Below are 21,362 nucleotides of genomic sequence, written 5' to 3' on the forward strand. Positions count from 1 at the left end.
CTTGCAAAAAAAAAATAAGTAAAAAAGTGACTGCGCACTCGTTGAACGTAACACGTGTTAGCTCGTCCTGTTTGAGTATTTCTTCTCTTGTTTTGTCGTTTTCTCGTACGCTTTCGCATTCTGTCCTGTCGCGCTCCGCCTTGATTTCCGTCTCAATCAGGAAGGAGCGTCGACAACTTCACTCATGAATTTCCTCTCAGATACGCGGGGTCGCGATAGAAAACCGAGCAACAGCGGCGAGAGGGGGAGCCTCAAAGCGAGTACTTAGAGAGCCGCGATTCAACGCGCGCTCATCTCGGAGCTCCTGCTTCTGTTATGCACACTCGCGCGCGCACGCACGTACAAACGATGGAACAAACAACGTCGCTACTGCACGAACGCGCATAAGCGACCTGCGCGCTATGGACATAATGCTCGTTCGTCGCACTTCTCAGCCAGGCGTGCTGCTCCTTGTTCGGCGGGGAAGTGTGGGGTGCAAAAGACCGGAGGGAGCGCGAGAAGCTGGAATGCAAAAGTATGCTAATTCAATCGTGGCGTGCCTCCTTTGCCTGAAGGGGTCGAAATGCAAAGAAAAAAAAGCAAACGCGAATAAAAGAGTAAGCTACGGAAGCTAACAGATGTTATAACACGAACGAAGGACCGTAGGAGTATGCGCCGGTACTTAAGGCGAAACAGGGCGAAATGTAATATCTGTGTGTTGCCCTCACCCGCCCCCCCCCTTCCCGCCTCGTTTCTCTTAGACCCATCCACCCACGAGCGCGCCCCGGCAACCCAAGTCCGGAAGCTAGGAGTTAGTATAATGTATGGGCTCATTTCTTTGAATATGTTTCAGAAGGCGGCTACTGCGCGGCGCGGAGCCGTGAGATGTTAGCGCGTGTAAATGCTACGCGCGCAGGAAGAGATAAATTTTTTTTCGAGCGTCTAACGACGCAACGCGACTTCTTGGCTACGAGCGTGCATGGTTCCTATGGCAACCTCGATCCCCGCGAACGAGTTTCCGATGGGCGTCTTGTGGCACGCGATAACGGGTGAAACAGGTCGTCGAGAAAGTTAATAGAAATAAAAATATACTCCACGTTTCGAGCATAGCTGCATGCGCAGGATATTTACCATACCATAGAATGTTCTCTTTTTGATATTTGTGCTGTGTCTGCAGTGATGATTGGTACTTTACGCCATTTTGAGTTGGATGATTAAGGTGCTTATTAGCGGCGATGAACGGAATTCTTTTGTGTCTATGTGCAATTCTTCAATTTTTTTTCAATATCTATATTTCTAATCGAAAGGTCATCATTTAACGAAACGTTCGGAAACAGATCAGCGAATCGAACACTTCGTGAGATAAGAAAGCTACAGCTGATTTAGAAATTCGTTGCTGGCGCAGTTCTGTATGCGTTCGACCGTGTACCAATATAAGGCAAAAATAAAAAAGACAATAGAGACAACACACAGCGATGCGGTGTGTCTCCCCTCCCCCGCATCTTTTTTGTTTTTGTTTTTGTGTGCTTTTTTTTTTCAGGGAGTGCTCACGCCACTACTCGCTTAATTTATGATATTGTTACGGCCCTGAACCTCTGCTTAGCGAAAAAAGTGCTAGTCATCAGCCCTTGAGGCCATCCTGAGTAATGGCTACATGAAATATGTTATTGCATTTCTGTGTGACCAACTCATGGGTGTTCTGGCTTCTGTCGTTTTGCATGGATAAGACGTGCCACGTTGTCCACGGCATTCCGCTACTATATGATTCGCTGTTTCGATTAGCGTACTGCATACCGTGATTCGTTTCATCGTTTTAAGGTGGGGCGTAACACATCAACTACGAGTTACCTTCTAGCCTGGACGTTGCTTTCATACAGTAAGCCTTATCGACCAATCTAGCGCGTTGCTTGTGGTAAGCTGCACTCGTTCAAATAACCGATTCGACGAGCTCACTTGCGCTACCAGTGCCATCTCACTTACTCTAGCTCCCAGCAAATTATTTCCTCATTGAGGAGGTTGAAATTCGGAAATTCGTAATAAGAGTGCAATGTAAATGTAATGGGCGAGCTTTATCTTTACGAAAGACCTCGCAATCACGCACGCAGCAGACAGTTGTCGTCGTTGAGTAGTATTAATTTTTTTTCTGACTATGGAGGGGAATAATGTTACAGAGTATAGGGAACATAAAGCACCCATGGGTATTAAAAGAAAAGAAATAACGAAAGAAAGAAAGGAAGAAAGAAAAAAGGAAAGGAAGGAAGAAAAAGAGAAAAAGAAAGAAAGAACGAAAGAAAGGAAGGAAGAAAGGAAGGAAAGAAAGGAAGAAGTAAAGAAAGAAAGAAAAAAAGGAAAGAAAGAAGGAAAGAAATCAGCAAAGAAAGAGAGAAAAAAAGAAAGAAATGGTGACGCAACCGCGATTCCCGCTATAGCGCTATAACATCAGCCTTAGCGACACACGTTTATGGGCCACCATTTATTCCACTGCTCGTCTAATGCGATAAAACCGTCTCTTCTTCGTTTAACCCTACTCATGTCTGCGTGTCACATTTGCTTTGCGTTTCAATTCATGCACCGTGTAGCGCATTTCTCCAGACAAGAATAAATGTCGTAGACACCGTAATAAGAGAAACGAGAGCACCCCGAAATGCAAAAAAAAAAAAGAAAAGCCAGGAAAAATTGCATCAAAAGCAGCTACAGGGACTCAGCGACAGAAAAGGTACGGCAATGCGCAGATGAAATGAAGGTGCAAAGACTGCGGAGCTATATGGGCCAACGAAAAACGTCATACACAACGTTGAGGTACGGATGCTTAAACTTCCTACCACTTGTGCTAAACGTGTGCCTTTCGGGGTTTTGTTCGTTTGTTTTTTTTTTATCTCCAAACCGTTCTGTAATCTTCAATGGCATTTCAGTTCGTACAGGTTTTGCAGTAGCATTTGTTCGTTGAAGGCTGTGCTGTACACCAAAGTGCAGGCAATCTGTGTCGTTTCGAGCTCTGCAAACCGATTTCTGTTTTTGCCTGTGATACGCCTATGAGTTACTCGAGCAAAGATTTTAAAAACCGCTTCTGTTTTCGTCAGCGTAGTGGTAGGAGGGCTTTATGTTAAGTGAGATCTTCGTTGTTCTATTAATGTATATTCTATTCATTGTCACGTTTGGTAGTCATTCTTCTATTGTGCCGCTTTTATTTAAATAAAACGAAAATTGGGTGACCCTTAAGCTTCGCCTTTAAGAGTTGAACGTCGTAGCGAAATACGGTCCCTAGTGCACTCTTCAATCGCTAAGTGCATACTTATTCATATGTTTTGTGACATACACATGCACGCACACAAACACGCACACAGTAGATTGGACCAGCGCGCGCTATTATCGCCGAATGTCGCCGAGCTATTATCGCCGAACAATTTTTCGCTCACAACCAGCGGGGCCGACGCCGGCGGCGGGTTTTCTGCGACACGAGTTTTTTAATGCTATCGCGTTAAAACAATGACATAGCCAGGGCTTTTTTTGGTCGTCTTTCTCTCATGAATCCCGAATTACAATAGAACGCAAAAAACATACACACAATAAAAACGAAAAAGCTGAAGCAGAATAACGCTTTGTCCAGCGCGAAACAGTATTGACCGGGTACACTTTGGGAGCGTCACAAATCTTGAACAAAAGCAGCACCGCAGTTAGCCGCATAGTCGCACACCTGTCCAGGTGAATCGCCGAAACGAAGCTTGCCGTTCATTTGACACTCGCCCTAATTTTACGGGTGGCACGAACGGAAGAGCCGCGCACCTTTATCGGATGCCAGCCTCGATCAATGTCTCGGTTAAATATGGGTCATGGCTGCACTCCGTTCCAGTCGCAGTAAAGAAAGGAACAATTGACGTCGTTGAAGTGAGACAACGCTGAAGTTTCGCGATCGCGCTTGGCGTCGCCGCTGATGAGTCTGATGTGCGCGACCCCGTTCTCGCTGCATGTTTGTGCACGCAAACTCTGTGGTCGCCACTGGTAAAAAAGTATCGAGTGTACTGATGAGATTCGGCTTCGAGTCGTCATCTGGAATCTGTGTCTGTCGTGAAGCCGCTCGACGTGTCAGCGTTTCGTTGGCCAGTGAGTGGTGCCTCTGGCCGAGCTTACTTCGGTGCAACGAAATTCTCGTTTAAAAGCAAGGAACTTGACCCCTCGCTTACAGTGAGCGTTTCTGTGGGCACGATGAATAATCTGATTTTGCTAGATGTAAGCCATGGCGTAATATATCAGCTCCTTGTAAGCGTAAAGGCTCAACGCGATGGGGCTGATGAGTTCAAACATATTTGACGCATGCGAAAAATGATAAACAAGATGAGGAATAGACAATAAACGCACTAGAAAGCACACAACCACTGCAATCTGTATAAAACCTACTAGGCTGATTGGATACAAATTAGTCAGCATTAACTCATTTTAGCAATCGTAGAAGGTATCACTTTTATCACAACAAAAAGGAGATCATGGGGGTGGCGATGATGATGAAAAAGGAGCAACCTTATTTTTTCGAGTGCGTGTACTAAAATTTAATTATTCTTTTTAAAACAAGTCTAACATTCATAGCCACAGCTTAACTTTCACAATTTGCGATTCACATGCTAATAAGAGGACGAGAAGCTCGCAAACTGGAAGCGAGATATTAATTCTGAGAAAAGGCAAATGCTTGCGCAATGCGAGTCGAAACGAAGCGCAGCCGGGAAGACGGGAAAACAAGCGGAACCTGAAAAACTGCAGACATGAGGAATACAGATTAACAAAGAAAGAAAGCTATTTTCGTAAGCAAGTTGAAGCTCGCGCTGTCCCGACGTCCGACGCTTCCGTTTTCGCCGCGTTGCCCGCACCGGAAGTAGCACTGATCTCTTCCTCTTTAACCCGCTTGGCCACGACAGCCCATGCCCCCCCCCCCCCCCGCTCGCGTTACAACCCGTGCTTCCAAATGTCATCGCTTGATACCGCGGCGACGGCCTCGGTTTAATTTTCTTTATGATAATCATTGTTGCTAACTGTCGCAACTCTTGTGCTCTCGTTCCCTTCGTGGAAGTGGCTGTCTGAGTATCTATCTGAAAAAAAAAACAGGGGGGGGGGAGTCGCACGGTTTGTCTTTGCAAACTAACTCAGGGCAAGAACAGATCGAAAATAAAACAAAGGGACGATGCATATGTGTAATTAGTCTCGCGAAATTCGGCGGAAACTTTCTTTGGCTAGCTTAAAAAGTTCGTGTATGATGAAAGAATTTTCCTGGCCAGTTTAACGGTTCGTGTCAGAAGAAAGAAGAGAATGAACGGACCCGAATAAGCGATAAGGAATGTGAAGTTACACTCCACAACAGTTTCGTTCTATCTCTCTCTTTGTCTCTCTGAATGTTAAATGTCATAGTCAAGGAGGACTAAGCTCATCGAAGAGTATGCAAATTGGTTCCACTCGCCCCTCAATTTTTTCCAGTTTTTTTTTTCAGTTTTCAGTTTCAGTTTCAGTTTGTTTTTTATTTCTTTTTTTTTTGTTGCTACGCTCGGCCTGAACGATCACCAAACAAAACAGTATTTGTATTCTTCATACAACACTATCTGTCATCATCATATTAAACTCGTCAAGATATTATCGTTTGTCTGCTTGTTGCAACTTTACAAACTACCTTACTCTAACGGCACGGGTAAGGAAAAGTTACCGCATGGGTTGTTTCAAGTCATACACTGCTACGCTCCCCGGCCTTGAATTTGCATGCTTACTTGTTGCTGGACTGTCTGAATGATAAATAACACATGGAAAATGGGTGGTCTTTCTCTAATGCGATCAATGTTACTAGTGGACACCGGACTGAAAAAGCACTTGTGACATACAGCTATTTGTTCTTATACAGGGAATAATGTGTTAGTTCATAGAGTGTGGGCAGAACTGAAAAAGTGTGCGTGTGTGTGTGTGTGTGTGTGTGTGTGTGTGTGTGTGTGTGTGTGTGTGTGTGTGTGTGTGTGTGTGTGTGTGTGTGTGTGTGTGTGTGTGTGTGTGTGTGTGTGTGTGTGTGTGTGTGTGTGTTTACGCTTTATTGCAGTGCGAACGTCTGCTAGCAAACTGCACATTAGCATGGTTCAGTGCTATATGTGTTCGTCTTGCAGCCCTTTATACAAGGTTCCCACGCAAGAGTGATTGGCACTTGCTCGCACTTTAAACGCAACTGACATGAAACACGAGAAACAACGCAAAACTTGGGGACCAGAACTACGTGACGAAAATTGGCCGGGCGAACAATAGTTGTTAATGTGAATAAGTAACTTTGGGTTCACATAAAAAAACAGCGCCAACAACGAGGGACAAGAGAAAGAAGGAGACAGACAGTTGTCTGTCTCCTTTTTTCTCTTGTCCCTCGTTATTGGCGCTGTTTTTTATGTGAATCATGTCGTACCAACTCGCCCAAGCAACCACATTAGCTAACTTTGGGTTATTCCTGACTCTCTCAATAGATTAACCGCCAACTAATTAAACCACTTCCTATTTACTGGTGAATCCGGTGGCATTGCTAGGGGAAATTGGTCGAGAACTTACGTCTAACAAAGTTAAGGGACATATGCGTCGCTCTCAAGTGAGCGTTCTCTTGGTCTCCTTCGTTGGGTCACTGAGTAAGTAAAAGCCTTAGGGCGTGCCCTGCTATCAAAAAGGAAAAGACAAAGAAACGTTGTGGTGCGACAATCTATTATGAGGAATATTCAACTATGGCGTGACGGATAATAATACCGTGGCTGGGAACCTGGGACCTCAGGTATTATGACGCCTTAGATTAATATAACCTTAGATACCTCAGCAAACGGTAAATTTAACCGATGGCAGTGACCTCCCCGCGGCGTCGGGGATCAAGGATGCAAAAAAAAAAAAAATCACCACGCGATGAAGTTACCATATCACCTCACAGATCACAAAATTTTTAGACCTCATCATGACGTTATGAATTTTGGCGCGGCGTTATGTTGACGTGGCGCTACATGATGCCATTGTAGCGCCCTCTCTTTTGGGAGGTGAACGAAACCCGAGAGTGGGCGACCCGAAGAGAAGAAAACAGACATACGCGCATGACAGTGGTACATGGCATGACAGTGGTACATGGCAGTGGTACGGCTCTTCGTTCCCTGCTCCTTCATACATTCACTGAGAGAGAAAAGAAGACAGCCTTTTTTATATGTGTTAGTTAAAAGCACAAGGACCCCTGTGAGCTTTACTACTTTCATGAAACGTCAAAATTTTCTTCCGTGATTCTTCTCGCATCACATCTACGCCGCAATGTTTGAGCGGCTTTGGGAATTCGAACCCGGAGTTCAAGCTTGGAGCAGAAAAACTTCATCATTTTTATATTCTAGTGACATGGAGCTGACACTTTACCCTAAACTTTCGAATTTTCTCGAGGCAGATTAAGAATTCTTAGCAGAAGAACCAGTTTGCATAAGACGCTAATGTTATGCATACCTAAGCTTAACAAACTCCTTTGGTAACAAAGAAGCCTTATCTCGTTTTGTGTTTTTTTTTTTGCCAAACGTACTTTCCCTTTAACTATTCCTTAAACCCGACCCAGCTTTTTGAGGCTAGAGAACATAATATTTTTCCCAGTCATCGTTTCTTTCCACATGGTCTCAGAATGATTACCTCGAGAGAGAGGTCAAGCCTAACTAACTTAGCATACACTATACTGCGCTTTATACCTCAGATGCAATGCTGTGAAAGCAAGACTCCTTCCACGAGATGCGCTCGCACCAAGAAATAGCTCAAAAATTTTACTACTCCCGATGTGTTTATTTTTTTTAGACTGAGAAATAAATGCATATTATTTGTGCTTGCGAAATAAACAAACCATGTTGTTTATACGGTTATCAATAGGTTGTGCGCGATAGCTGAGCGTCTCCGTGTTTTCGTGTTGCGGCCTCCGCGATAAGTTCCGGCAGCACCCCGCTGGAGGCCATCACGGAGGTCTCGTTTACAGGTATATTTCCTTGCGAGACGCGCGGAGTTATACATTTCGCTTACTGTACTACTTGCATAGCTTCCACAGCATTGCACCTGATGTGTGAAACGGAGTATGGGCCATGAAAGTTGCTATCATCGTAAACGGCGACTGTGCCGTACGAACGTCTTAGGAAACGATTATCTGTATCTGCGTGTCTGTTAGCACCGCCATCAGTTTATTATTTTTATCTTTGACACTTCCATTGTTCTACTTGTGGGTTACTGGCCAAGCACTGTCGTTTGTTCGCATTTCCTCTGTTTTCCATTTTTGTGTATCTCTCGCCATGTCAGGGCCTCATCATCTCTAGAAATGTACGCAATAAATAACTCTATCATAATTTGTATGGTACCAGCTAAATAGCATTGCGTTCCTCTGTACAATTGTACGATTGTAATCGTACGATGTACGATTGTAATCTACTTTATTGTGGGATCCTTCTTGCCAGGGAGAGTTCGTATCTGCCACACATTGCTGTAGGCCCGTGTGCTCAGTTTTGGGTGCACTTAGAAGAACCACCAGGTGGTCGAAATTTCCGGAGCCCTCAATTACGGCGTCTTTCATATTCATATGGTGGTTTTAGGATGTTAAACCCCACATATTAACAACACTTTGCATAAGTGGTTCATGTACTACCTATCATTAGTTCAACATTAGCTTCATGTACCATCCTGCAAAAGTCACCGAATGGTGATCGCAGAAGGTGTGTATGAAAGAAAAAAATTAAGAATTCTTCACTTCCTCACTCACGCACGCACTCACCACACATTCCTCGAACGAAACAAGCCCCGCAAACACGAGCAACTCCGTTTAGGCTCTTGGGAGTACGCGAGCTCTTTTTGCTTTAGTTCTCTGACGGGGGCCAGATCTGAAGATAGAGGAGGAAGAGAGAGAAGGAAAGAAGAGGAGGGCACCGCCGGCCGGCCATGTGACCCGCGAGGAGACGCGCCGCCGCCGTCTGGGCCCGCAAAGCGAGCCGCCACGCCAGTTCGCGAGGGCGCGCGCCTGCTTGCGGCCGAGCGAGTCGTCGTCTTCGTCGACATCGGCCATACCGCCGTTGCTCCCGCGCCTCCGGTGTGCGCGCAGACCTCGCTCAGCTGCTCGCCGTCACGGACCGCCCTCCTCTCTTCTTCGAGTGGCGGGTGCCGACTTCTTCGGCGGACTCTTCTTCAACTCTCGTCCGTCGGAGCGTGCACACCCTCTGCCAGCCGCTCCGAAGTCGTCGCGCACAGCCTACTCCGAGCACGTGGACGCCTGTTCCCGGCCCGACGCGTCTTCGACGGTCAATGACGGATAATGTTGTCGTCAGGACCCATCACCGGATGTAGTCGCCGTCTTTGACTCGGTGTGTGTTCTTACATCGGAGCTTCCTCGACACCGTCTTCATTCGAACAGTGCTTCTTTTTTTTCCGGATTATTACGAAAACAATAAGTCAGAAGAAAACTGTACGTCTAGATCGAGAAGAGAACGAGGAGGCCGTTCACTCCCGGGGTTCTTGCCCCGGTCGTTCTCGCGGGGGAAGCAACTTTTTCGAGAGACCGACGTCAGGCAAGACCGCGCGATGCGTCATCAGTAATGGTGAGTGCGCCAAGAGTTGAACTGTGGAAACTTCTGTATTATCGTTTGTTTATTTTTTTTCGCCAAGGGTGAACAGTTCGGGGTAGAGCAAGGACAGTTAGTGTCTGGCGCTGAGAAATCTCGCAGTTTTTACGTGTTGAAGCAAAAACAAACAGACAGACAAACTTGGCTCGTTGTTTGTATTGTCACTCTCGATAGCCTTGGTCTGTCCAAACCGGCCTATGCAAGCGACTGTGCTCGGAACGCCCTGAATGTGTGTGCATGTGACTTTTTTCCTAATTTAATTTTATATCTCTCTATCCTCTTTCCGACCCTTATTTCTTCACCCCTGTACAGGGTAGCGAACCAGTTCTTTTAAGTTAACCTCCCTGTTTCTTCCTTTCATTTATTTCTCTCTATCTTTTGGTCAGTAGAGCATGTAATGTTTGTATCCTTTCTATTTCGTCGTTACAAGCTGACCAAACATTTCATTTATCGCTCCTCGATGAAGCTAGCGGATGTCGATCTGTCTGTTTTTTTTTTTACTTTTTCATGGGTAGGAGATGGATATTATTGTCCACCTAAACTGAAAATTTCGTTTAATACATTTTACGGACGCGGGAATAGAAACTATGCAACATAAAACTGAGTTGAATTGCCCGAATGGTCGCAAAATAGTAATAATTTACGAGCGCACGTACTGTGTGTGAGTTGATATCTTTCAGTGATAAAGGCGTGCCATAGATAAGACTAGATTAGCGTATTTCATGTAGTACATTCTCCGGTTCGCTGTAGTAGTGCGAAAAAGAAATGTTTACGTACAAAAGTTTGTGAATTCATTCTTTGATATGCAGGTCCGTGTGCTGGTATTCTAATATGAACCTGTTACATGTACTTACTGTCTCCGCTGCTGCTTCCGCCCATCTTGCCCATCTTCTTTCTTTCATCCTCTTGCAGGGTAGTAAATCGGAAGATTCCTGTTTACTTTCCTGATTTTTTTCCCATTTGTATCTCTCCCTTATCATACCGCAAACTGAACGTGTCTTCAGTTTCTTTTTCTTCCTTTTTTCGGCCGCTTACCTCGTGAGTCTGACGTCTCCGCAATGCTTACTGGAAAACTTCCTTTACAGCTTAGAGCTCTTTTTTTTTTAACGTAGAAGTTTCGCACTGCTCTTCTTTTTTTAATGGAACAGATTCTGGATATTCATAACAGAAAATGCTAACTTAAAACGAACCCCGGTGTCTTTGCGCTTTCCTGGCTAAGTTCCATGACAACAAACGATGCTTCGCGTTTAACTCTAAACATAACTTAGCAGGGCTTGCTTCTGAGTATTGGTGTGCCTGGTTCTCTCGAGAAAAGTATCACATGGGTCAAAACTTGCTACCTTTGATTGTTTTTTTTTTAAATTCCGGCTGTTGTTGGAGAAAACTAAAAGCAAACGAGCCAAAGTAGCGCTTAGGAGCGAATCGTAAATGGCAATAGCAAACTTCAAGAGCGAAACAAAGTTGCTTACTAAGAGGTCGTGAGGGAACGGTTTATATTCCTCGTGAATTCAGCTCCCATGAGTCAGGAAGAGCCCTATTTCTCTTTCATCCACTTAAAGTTATTGAATAACAATGAATAATTCAGTGAAGTAACAACGTGTGGTAATGTAAAGACGTCCATTTCGTGCACTGACTGTGCTCTATACAACATTAACACGCGTTACAGATAATAACACACGTTACAGACCGCATGTCACAAACTAACATATTGACTGATTTGTGGGATTTAGCATTTCAAAACCACCATATGATTATGAGAGACACCGTAGTGGAGGGCTCCAAAAATTCCGACCACCTGGGGTTCTTTAACGTATACCCAAATCTGAGCACACGGGCCTACAACATTTCCGCCTTCATCGGAAACGCAGCCGCCGCAGCCGGGATTCGATCCCGCGACCTGTGGATCAGCAGCCGAGTACCTTAGCCACTAGACCACCGTGGCGGGACCACAAACTGACATATGTCACATATTAACTATTGTCTGTACAACTTAACTTTTAATCCACGTCATGACAGTCACCGCCATACCTTTAGCAGCGTGTGCACATATCGCTTGAAAATGTTTACGCCGTGTATGATGTGCCACTCTATCATAAGTCCCTAACACAAGTCACGAACTCTTACTGCATTCATCTGCACATTTCAGCGACGATGTTTAGGCACATTTGTAACCAGTGTGTGTCACCGGCGTAGCATCGTATTAAATTTGCGCCGGCTTTCGGTACAGGTGCAAACGTAGTCTATTCTTATTTGAGAATCCTTTCCTTTCCTTAGGGCACAAAAAATGGGCCGGTCTTTCACGATCGGTCTTCGTTACAATGTCAAGCCGGCGTGCCAAGTTGTGTTTGATGTTGCAATGTGTTGTCACCTCGTTCACGCGTGATGCACCGTATTTGCATATGTGGGAGTAGGCACATATTGCATATTGTTCACGCCTACGTTTTTTGCGCAGCCATCGTATAGGGCATCATCAGTCAACCTACAACGCTAAAGATGAAGGTGGTCGTTTTCGTGGCCTATCCGTCTCTTCCTCATCGCGCTAAAACGTTGTTTTCTAAAGTGTACACTTTCAATAGGATGATGCTACAAAAGGAATAATTAAAGAAGAACATAAATGGTGAATAATAGACGCGAATCATTCTTCTTTGCGACGTATTCATTTTGCACAAAAAAATATATATAGCTGTAACCGCAAGGCTGTTCGTGAGGAGTTTGTCAGTGGCTAACAAGTATATATATACAGTAGGCTTGCGGTATTGACGGCGATTTGTTACACGTCTTTTTCTTGTTTTTTTTTTGAACAGAGAGTTGTCGTCATGCAGTAACACGAAAGCTAAGGGGAGAGTGAGAGGGGGTGCATGTGTGATAGATAGATAGATAGATAGATAGATAGATAGATAGATAGATAGATAGATAGATAGATAGATAGATAGATAGATAGATAGATAGATAGATAGATAGATAGATAGATAGATAGATACTGAAAATTTGTTTCTGTTGTTTCTTGTTGGTCACAAATAACTCCAATGGTTAGCTCTTCATATGCCTCCGAAACGTATCCGTTATAACGATAGTACGTACCAATAAAACGGCACTGTTCCAACTAAAACGACCAAACACAAAAGGAAACGTTCTTCAGATTCACCATTATTCTTCCGGGTGTGAAAGCAGAAAGTAAAAAGAAAAATGGCCTTTTTCTTGTCGGGGTGGCTCGCATAATCAAGCGCTCGAAGTTCTTTTCAATCGATATCTCTCAGTGTTCCTTATTGTCCCCCCACATAGATCTTTATCGCATCTTCACTTTTTCCTCCTCTATAGGTTGACAGGAATTTACGGTCGCTATAAAGGTATAACTTGTTGGGCTCTTTACTGCGAGTGTTCGTAGCAAGCTGTAGGCGAGCGTAACGCGCTGTCAGACTGTCGGCCGCCTTCTCTACTGCGTGGCTTTCTCTTAGAGGCCATCACTTTCACTTCTCTTAAGGTATAGCGGCACGTTAAATTGTATCCGTTCTCTGGCGCGCAAAAAGGTTTACGTCATCTGACCATATATTGGCGTAATACTGAAGTGTTCGCCCGTAAGCTACTTCAATTTGCCGTCGGGGCAAGCATCTCGCCCATGCATCCTGCTATAGCCCGCAGGTTCCTTGGAAGTTCGTACGAGAGGTGTAGTGGGGGAAAAAAATCAAGGCAACGTAGGATGATGATTAACCGGAAGAGTAAGGAATGAACGAAACGGAAAGGCCAGGGAGGTTAAACACAAATTTCCGGTTGGCTAATCTGCTCACGGAATCGAGAGACGAGAGGCAGCAGTGAAGGTTGATGAAGGATACAGGTCGAGCAGTGTGGAAGAATAGCTTAGGGACAATGCGATACATCCACTAAGTTCCTGAAAGAAGTTGCTAGTCAGAGTTTTCATGTTCTGACCGCTGGCGTGGTGATAGTCCGGCTGCATTGGTATTGATGGTTAGTACGTGAATTCACCGAAACTTCGCAGTTTCCCGTTCAGTGGTGTTACTCATTACACTCTTGTCTTTCTGATCTCTCAAGCGAAAATGTTTTAGGCCAGGGTCCACTAAGATTTCAGTGACATATTTTTGTCACGGAAATGACGTCGAAAAATACGCACGATCGGAAAACAAAAAGCTCCGTCAGTGGGACTCGAACCCATGACCCCTGTGTCCGCGACAGCACACGCCAGAGAACTATCCACTGCGTCATAGTTACTCCGCGAACAATCGCAGCTCGCCAAAGAGAAGACGTTGTGCTTCCCTCTAGTCGGGCAATGTTTATCTCCAACACGCCGCGAGTATAGGCGACCTTAGCCCAAGTTTGACGTCCAATCAGTCACGCTCTCCCGGTTATCACATCGTTTTCTCTGGTTGCGCTCTCACCCTTAACTACGAGAGCTACAACAAGTATCCATGACCACAAGTGTTCGCTTAATCATTAATGATGGACGATATTCGTCGCGATGGGGCTCTATGATTGAGTGGTAACTTGAATGCATTGAGCAGTGCTGTAGCTGTCAAACACCAATACACGCTGCGCAAGCTTTTTTATCAAGGTAAACATCGAGCTACCTATTGCTGTCGTCGTCGCTTGGTGTAGCGCAGGCAAAACCACGTGTGCCATGGCTACCTGTACAATATCGTGGGCGCGCGCGTGCAAAAAAAAAAATATCCATCCCCTTGTTCTTCGAGCGCTTTCAGGATGACATGAGGCGCGGCAAATACCACTAGGTAAGTACGACGACGTGGACTGCATGTGAAAATTGAAAGAGGGAGCAGGCGAGAAATTGAAAGCGAGAGAAGAACGAAAGGAAACAAATATAGGATGGAAAGATATGAATAGAGAGAGAAGAGCACAGACAAACTGGAAAAGAGAACGAGAGGAGAGAAGAACGAGAAAACCGAAGAGAAAAAAAAGGCCGCCAAGCTCCGAAGTTCCTTCATGCTTGACACCCCTAGTGCAAAACTGCCTTAATTTTTTTTCTAACACTGTACGGCAATAAGACTGCATCACCGCTTTTAATCGTTGCATTTGTGACGAATCATTTTGCAGCAAACCATGGACCATTTTCAGAATTCGCGAGTGCGCTTCTCTGCATGCATGTTTTTTCTAAGTAATGGAGGCACCTGACATGCTTCAAGCGGAGACGTGGTCCCTGTTGAACTTGCTGAGGTTTGTCTGTTATGACTATATATCAAGAGAGCCAACTCTGCATTCTCCTTCGTCATTGCGTAAGCAAACCGCACTTGAACAGGCTGTTTGCAGTAATTGACTATCCGCCATTATTTCTTTAAACTGCATAGAGGGAAAGCTCACTTTACAATTCGGAAAATGGTCTATTGACTCGTGAAGTCGCAAAGCCGTACAAAGCCAGGAGGAGGAAATTTAGCCACATATACATGTATGGACTACCTGGATTTTGGTCTCAACCGTCGTATATATATTCACGGCTCACGCATCCATTACCACCGCATTTCCCATTGGTCATTTTTGTCAGAAACTGTAATGTAGCAACAGGGCCTCCGAGATGACACGCGCGAAGCGTGCAGGCGTTTGCAATCTCGGAGGCCCCTGTGATAGCATGCGCGAACTTGGGCCCTGACCGCGTCTTTCGTTCGTTGAACTGAACCGATTCTTTCTTTATATTTGCTGCCGAGCCGGCCGGGTCGCCAGTCGAATGAGCTTACGAGTTGCTAAGCCCGCGCGCACATATTCGTTCTTGCGTGAAAGCCGGCGGAAAACTCTGCGGTCGGTCACTATTCTCAATTCGATCCCCTCCCGGGGCAACCGAATTTGTTGCCCGGTGTTCAGCGTCCGTGTCTCTGACTGAACATCGTCGGCGAAGGGGGATTTGCGCTGAGCTTTCTTTCAGGCGTGTGCCGGCGATAAGTACTCTGGTCAAATCATGCGTGGCGTGGCGTTCACTTTGTTTCGACTTGTGTCTTCAATGTGCTGCTGTGCGGTGCAAGGAAATAAAAAAAAAATAAAAACAAACTGAGACAAGAAAGGAACACTAGGACGACGTGCACTGACATTGAGCTTGTTTTGCTTTCCTGTCTGTGCGCTTCTTTTACTTTCTTTTTTAACACGAAAGTGTTTTTCATGCCGGGGTCTACAACGGTTCCGCTGACGTATTTCCGTCAAGGATGTGACGTTGTGAAATATAGTTCAACAGATTTCGAAGGAAAAAAAACAAGAAGTGAAGGGCCTGTCGCGGGACGTCGAACAAGCACCTAATCAACCACAGCGCGTGGCGCTGACCACTAAGCCTCGGAACGTACGTTGGCAAGAGTGCTAACGGCAAGCCATTTATATAAATACCGTTGGGCAGTCAGAACTTCGTACCATCAGCGCGTTTTTGTCATCAGTAGCCAGACGGCGCGAAGGTGTCGCGTTGGGCGCGCTCTCAATGTTGTCGCCTATGGAGTTTCGATCCACGTGTTTCGTTCAGTGCCGCATCCACAGAGCGTGGTCTCTTCTGTGCGCGCGCTTATCAGACTCGTGATTCGGGAGAGCACGCAGGTCACTTCCCTCGCTGCCGCGGCTGCGTGAAAGGAGCAGCACGCTGCTTACATACAAAATAACAATTACGGCAGTTGCTCGCGCTTGTCCTGTGTATACTTGGCCGCTTGTTTTGTGCGTCTTTCTGTTTGAATAGCGTGCTTTAAGTGTCGAACTGTGACTGTTGCTAGTCCGCGCACGTCTTGTGTATGTTCATTTAGTGCGTGCTTTCTGCTTGAGGTGTGCGCTGCAAGTCTTGAGCTGGTTGTCATTCTTTGCGTGATTTTGCAATTTCTTGCTGTAGCATTAATTCCTTCGTCCTTGTGGCGAAACTATGCACAGATAACGCTGAACTAGCTTTGTGGAGGCATGTTTCACTTTCGTGTTATACCGATTCCCAAAAAGAGGGATCAATCACATTTTTTTTTCTTTTCGTTCCGTACTTCGGAAAGTACTTTGCACAATTGAGAAAAACGTACAAATTATCTCTTGAACTTGTTCATTTGAATTATTTCTATCTCATGTTATTATCAAGCAGACATTCTGTTTCTCTGCTTATCGGGCCCACTTTGTCATTTCCCGTTACCACACTAATCAACAACCTCTAATACAAGTCAAGTTAATGTAATAATATTATATGTCTTGACGTAAAACAGTTCCCGTGTAAGTCATGCACATCTGTCCCGTCTGATTAGCACTTGCGTCAGCGTGTTCCTTGGTCTTCATGTTTTGAGGTATTCTGCAGCTCCGCCATATCACCTTTGTAAGAGTGCTGGTTTGAGCTTGTTAGTTAAGTTATGGATCACCTCTTTGCACGCTCACGTGTATCGGTGTGCTCATCTAACGTGTGACCTTGAAGTCACTAATTTAATGTAGAGAATGATGTGTTCTATTGACTGATTTATATGTGGGGTTTAACATCCCAAAAACGCCATTTGAATATGAAAGACGCCGTTGTGGAGGAGCCCAGAAATTCCGACCTCCTGGGGTTCTTTAACGTGCCCTCAAATCTAAGCACACAGGCCTACATGATTTTCGCCTCCATATAAAATGCAGTCGCCGCAAGCGGAATTCAATCCTGTGACCTGCGGGTCAACAGCCGGGTACCTAGACCACCGCGATGGTTCATAATGTGTCCTATAGCGAACAATGAATGATCAAGGCAAGAAAGTGGCGACGCCAGTGTTGCTAAATACGCAACTTTCTGGTTTGTGGTGGACATAGATGCTTCATTTTAGGATCACCGTGTCGCGGCGTGAGTGAACGAGACTGCGATCTACTTTAGACTGTCTCAATCATAGTCGAACACAAATTAAGGAATCCTGAAAGGCTCGACCCAGATCGCAAAAGCGCGGTCACTAATTTGCTACGCGACTAACGAAATCGCTTTTCTCGTGAGCCTAAAGGATATTTTTCGGCCATCCGGCTCGTGATGTTACCCGTAGAGTCCGCGCCTATTGGTGCGTGCTCATCCGCCTTTCAGGAAGAATCGCCGCTTTCTTCTAAAAGTGTATTGCACTACTGTTCGAATGCCTGTTTTCATCAGCAAATTTAAAAAATAATAATAATAAAGTACCGCGTCAACTTCGGCTGATAAGAAAATCGCGGCCGCTTTCTCGAATGCTAGAGGCGTTCACTCATAGCAAACGTCCGGCTCCAGTGAAAACTCTAGACATTCAGGTTGATAGATATTCCGCTCAGAAGAAATCGGAAGGTACATAAATAAAGCAGTGAGAAAGTCGACCGAAAACACCTTATATTTTCTCCCGAGACTGTACATCATCGTGTCCGTGTCTATTTGGACGAAAACGTATATTTGAAAATTGAAAGTGACGCAGGCAAATATTGCACAGAGGGCGGCCAGCTTTCGTGCGTGTTGCTCGACGTACGTGTCTACCTAGATTGATGAGATCGATTATTTATCGCAACGCACGAGTCGGACGTTTCTTTTTCGTCTACGTTTCCATACGTCGAACTGTTGCGAGCCCGCGTGTGTCCGACACCCCAAATTGAAACCCATTGTGTTTGGTGAAAACGGGTGAAAGATAAACTGCGTACAGTCGTGCCATCAATCGTCAGGTTCTTCGTACTCCGGGCACTGGGCAATGTTCACTTCGTAGAGGAAACGGATTGACTGGTTCTCAATCGTGATATCGAGTAAGGACATATTGGTTCACAAATAAGGCGCCAGCTACTTTTCACAAATAAGGCGCCAGCTACTTATTTGCTTCTAAATAGGCTTATGTATTCAAGATACCATCAGATGGAAACAATGAAAAGCTTATCCGTCTATTACGGATAGATGCTCCAGCGCACACGCCTTCATAAAATTTTCTGCAGAATTGCCACACCGTAGTTACGGAATTTGAAGAGCAGGTCTTCTCTCTTGACAGCTTAATTATTCATTAATTCATTCATTTGTTTACTGTTTGTTTGTTTGTTTGTTTGTTTATTTGCTTGTTTGCTTATGTGCGTTGATCGTAGATTGCCTATTACGAAGGGTTTGACTGATATCATCGCATGCGCCAGAGGATTTGCAGTCTACTCTCAGCATGGTGCATGAACGTTTTGGCATGTCACACCGGTCGAAATGCGAATTCGGAGTCGAACTCTCGACATACATACATACATACATACATACATACATACATACATACATACATACATACATACATACATACATACATACATACATACATACATACATACATACATACATACATACATGCATACATACATACATACATACATACATACATACATACATACATACATACATACATACATACATACATACATACATACCAACGTAATGACGAGGACTTAGCTGTGGACGTTGTGGACATGTCGAGCAGATAGCGCGTAGTGTAGTTGGTAAACCAATACTGCTGCATTGAACCGAAGAATACCACATCGTAATAAAATACGATGAAATACTTCGAAATAATGAAGTAAAAGTACAGCGCTGATCAATCTCACAGCAAGTCTTCTTCAGTTTTGATGTAATCGACATCAGCATCGAGAAATGTTAGACTGCTATTTCTTCACTCATTCGGTCTTCGCCGTCTTCCTTGTGAATCATGAGTTCTTCTTGCTCGTTATTTGCTCGGGGAACAAGGAAAGAAATGTCTCGAGGCTCCATGAAGGGCAGTCTCTCATTTGAGAAAAGCAAACGAAATCGACGCTCCGCGCCTGAGTTGCTTCGTTTTGGCGAGACGTGCATCGCCGTATCTCGCTTCCTTCGATAGCCGAAACGTGAGCAAGTTCAGATAAGGGGGCATTTCTTTTCTTCCTTTTCTTCTCGGTTCTTCTACTTTTTTTTTCTGCCCTTCCTTGCGGCAGAAAAGTGGAAGAGAAAGAATGAATGGCGGTGGATGAGGCGCCTTCATACATAACGAAAGACGATTCCCGTAATTAAATTTGATTCGACGCTCGACCGGTGCAGCCCGACGTTGGACGTATAGAGCCACGGGGCTGGTGGGAAAAGAAAAGAGAGAGAGAGAGGGGTAAGAAAGGAGGAACGGTACGTGTACTGTATATACGAATGGATGAGAAAAGGCATGGGGCAGGTGAGGGAAAGGAGTGGTGTACTATAGAGATGTATGTTCATTTGGAGGGGTGAGAGGAGGCGACGGTGGAGGACTGGCCGCTGCTTTTGTGATGGACTGCCGCGAAACCTGACCGACGCGACGTGGGCGACGTGATCTCACGTAAGCGATTACCGCTTCTCTGTGTACGAAGAAAAAAATAGAAAAGTGTGGGACAAGGGAGAGGGAATATATAAACGGGAAAGAACCGGTGGCGTATTTATGGTCGGGATTGGTGATGGCATGTGTGTCCGCCGGCCAAACCGGGTCTCTTGGGCGCCAATGCCCATTCGACCGGCATAGCGCTGCAATTACGAAAAACAAAAAAAAAACACGTTAGAGATAAATTTAGGGTGGTGGGGGAGGGAGCACAGAAATAGCATCGTGATGCCGCAGTATACCACGATCTCATTTTCTCGCATTTGCGATCATACTCGTAATGACCGACTCCTGGCTCGGAGCGAGAGCGAGAATGTAAAAAGCTACAGCGTAGTGTGACAGACAGGGTTTCGGTTTGCATAGCGAGGTGGTTGAGCCATAAACTAAACAAATCAACTTGTGTGTGCGCGCGAAATGGTCAGATCCGCCACAGCGCGCATGTGGGGTTAAAAAATGGTGACTTTGCTCGGAGTAAAGCGTGCACGTTAACGAGTCGGTCGTCGAGGTTAGCGCGACCAACGAGTAAAAACTAATGCCCGCTGCGCGCGCAACTGAACCATTCGGGCAGTATACGAATCGCCTCTGGTGAAGAACGCTTAACCAAATGCCGCACGCCATTTTGAGAAGGCGAGGAATGATAGACAAGTAAAAAGGCAGGGAGTTTAACTAAGGAACAAACGTTTTGCTACCCTACACGTTGAAACTGGATGAATGAGAGTGAAAGATGGAAGGGGAAAAGGAATATGGGAACGAAAAGGATAGGCAGGGAGGTTAACCAAGCTTGGCTTTTCTGGGTACCCAACACGTGAGGGGGAGGAGGACGGTGAATTATAGATAAATTATATAAAAAAAACAACTGGAGTAAGAAAAAGAAGAATGAACAGTTAGTTTAAACACACACAACGCGTGCTCGTGCTAGTTGTTCACAGGCGCTCATAAAGTCCGGTCGTCTTCGAGTAGCACAATAGGGCTTTCTTGCACTTGTGCATGCGTGAGTGGTACCAGGATTTTTTTTCTTTTCTGATAGCGGTGTTGCGTCAGTCCAGTGGCGTCTGGCTTTTAGACCACGTCACTGAATCTGGGCAGAAAATAGAGATAATCGAACCAGGTTATAGAGGATGAAAATGCCGTGTGTGAAAGAACAAATATCGAATCATAAGTAGGCACGCTTTAGGTCCCGAAAAAGTTCATCTCGTGGCATGGTAATGTAGCTAAGCCCACGTTCGCGCTCCATTTCATGACGACGCTTGAACGAAAACAGGGCGAATCGTTATTTCTATACATTGTATATTTAAACTTGGCGCGTACGCGAGCCAAACGCTGGCGCGTACATGTGCAAGTTTCAGACGAGCGCTGATTTCTTTTTTTCGGGGTGTATGTATGCGTAGAGGAAAAAAGGATGAGCCTTTGATTGGGTCTCCAGCAAACATTGATGGCTGCCATGCGTGTATATATTCATGGTCGGCAACTTTAACCCTCTGGGCTTGTTATCGTCTCGCAGCCAAACTTTAGCGGGAAATTATAA

General features: G+C 45.2%; 1 protein-coding gene across 2 annotated transcripts in view; it reads left to right on the forward strand.

Annotated features, from left to right (window-relative positions):
* LOC142792747 (irregular chiasm C-roughest protein-like) overlaps window positions 1-21,362 on the forward strand; it is a 136,518-nt gene that overhangs the window by 13,079 nt on the left and 102,077 nt on the right. The window contains exon 1 of one of the 2 annotated variants that reach the window (XM_075885680.1): window positions 8,983-9,557. The exons of the other annotated variant lie outside the window; for it this stretch is intronic. The gene's annotated coding sequence lies outside the window, so the exon portion shown is untranslated. Of the gene's footprint in view, window positions 1-8,982; window positions 9,558-21,362 lie in introns of those variants that run through there. 2 annotated transcript variants of the gene reach the window in all.

This window comes from Rhipicephalus microplus, unplaced genomic scaffold, assembly GCF_043290135.1.
Source record: "Rhipicephalus microplus isolate Deutch F79 unplaced genomic scaffold, USDA_Rmic scaffold_242, whole genome shotgun sequence".
NCBI lineage: Eukaryota > Metazoa > Arthropoda > Arachnida > Ixodida > Ixodidae > Rhipicephalus > Rhipicephalus microplus.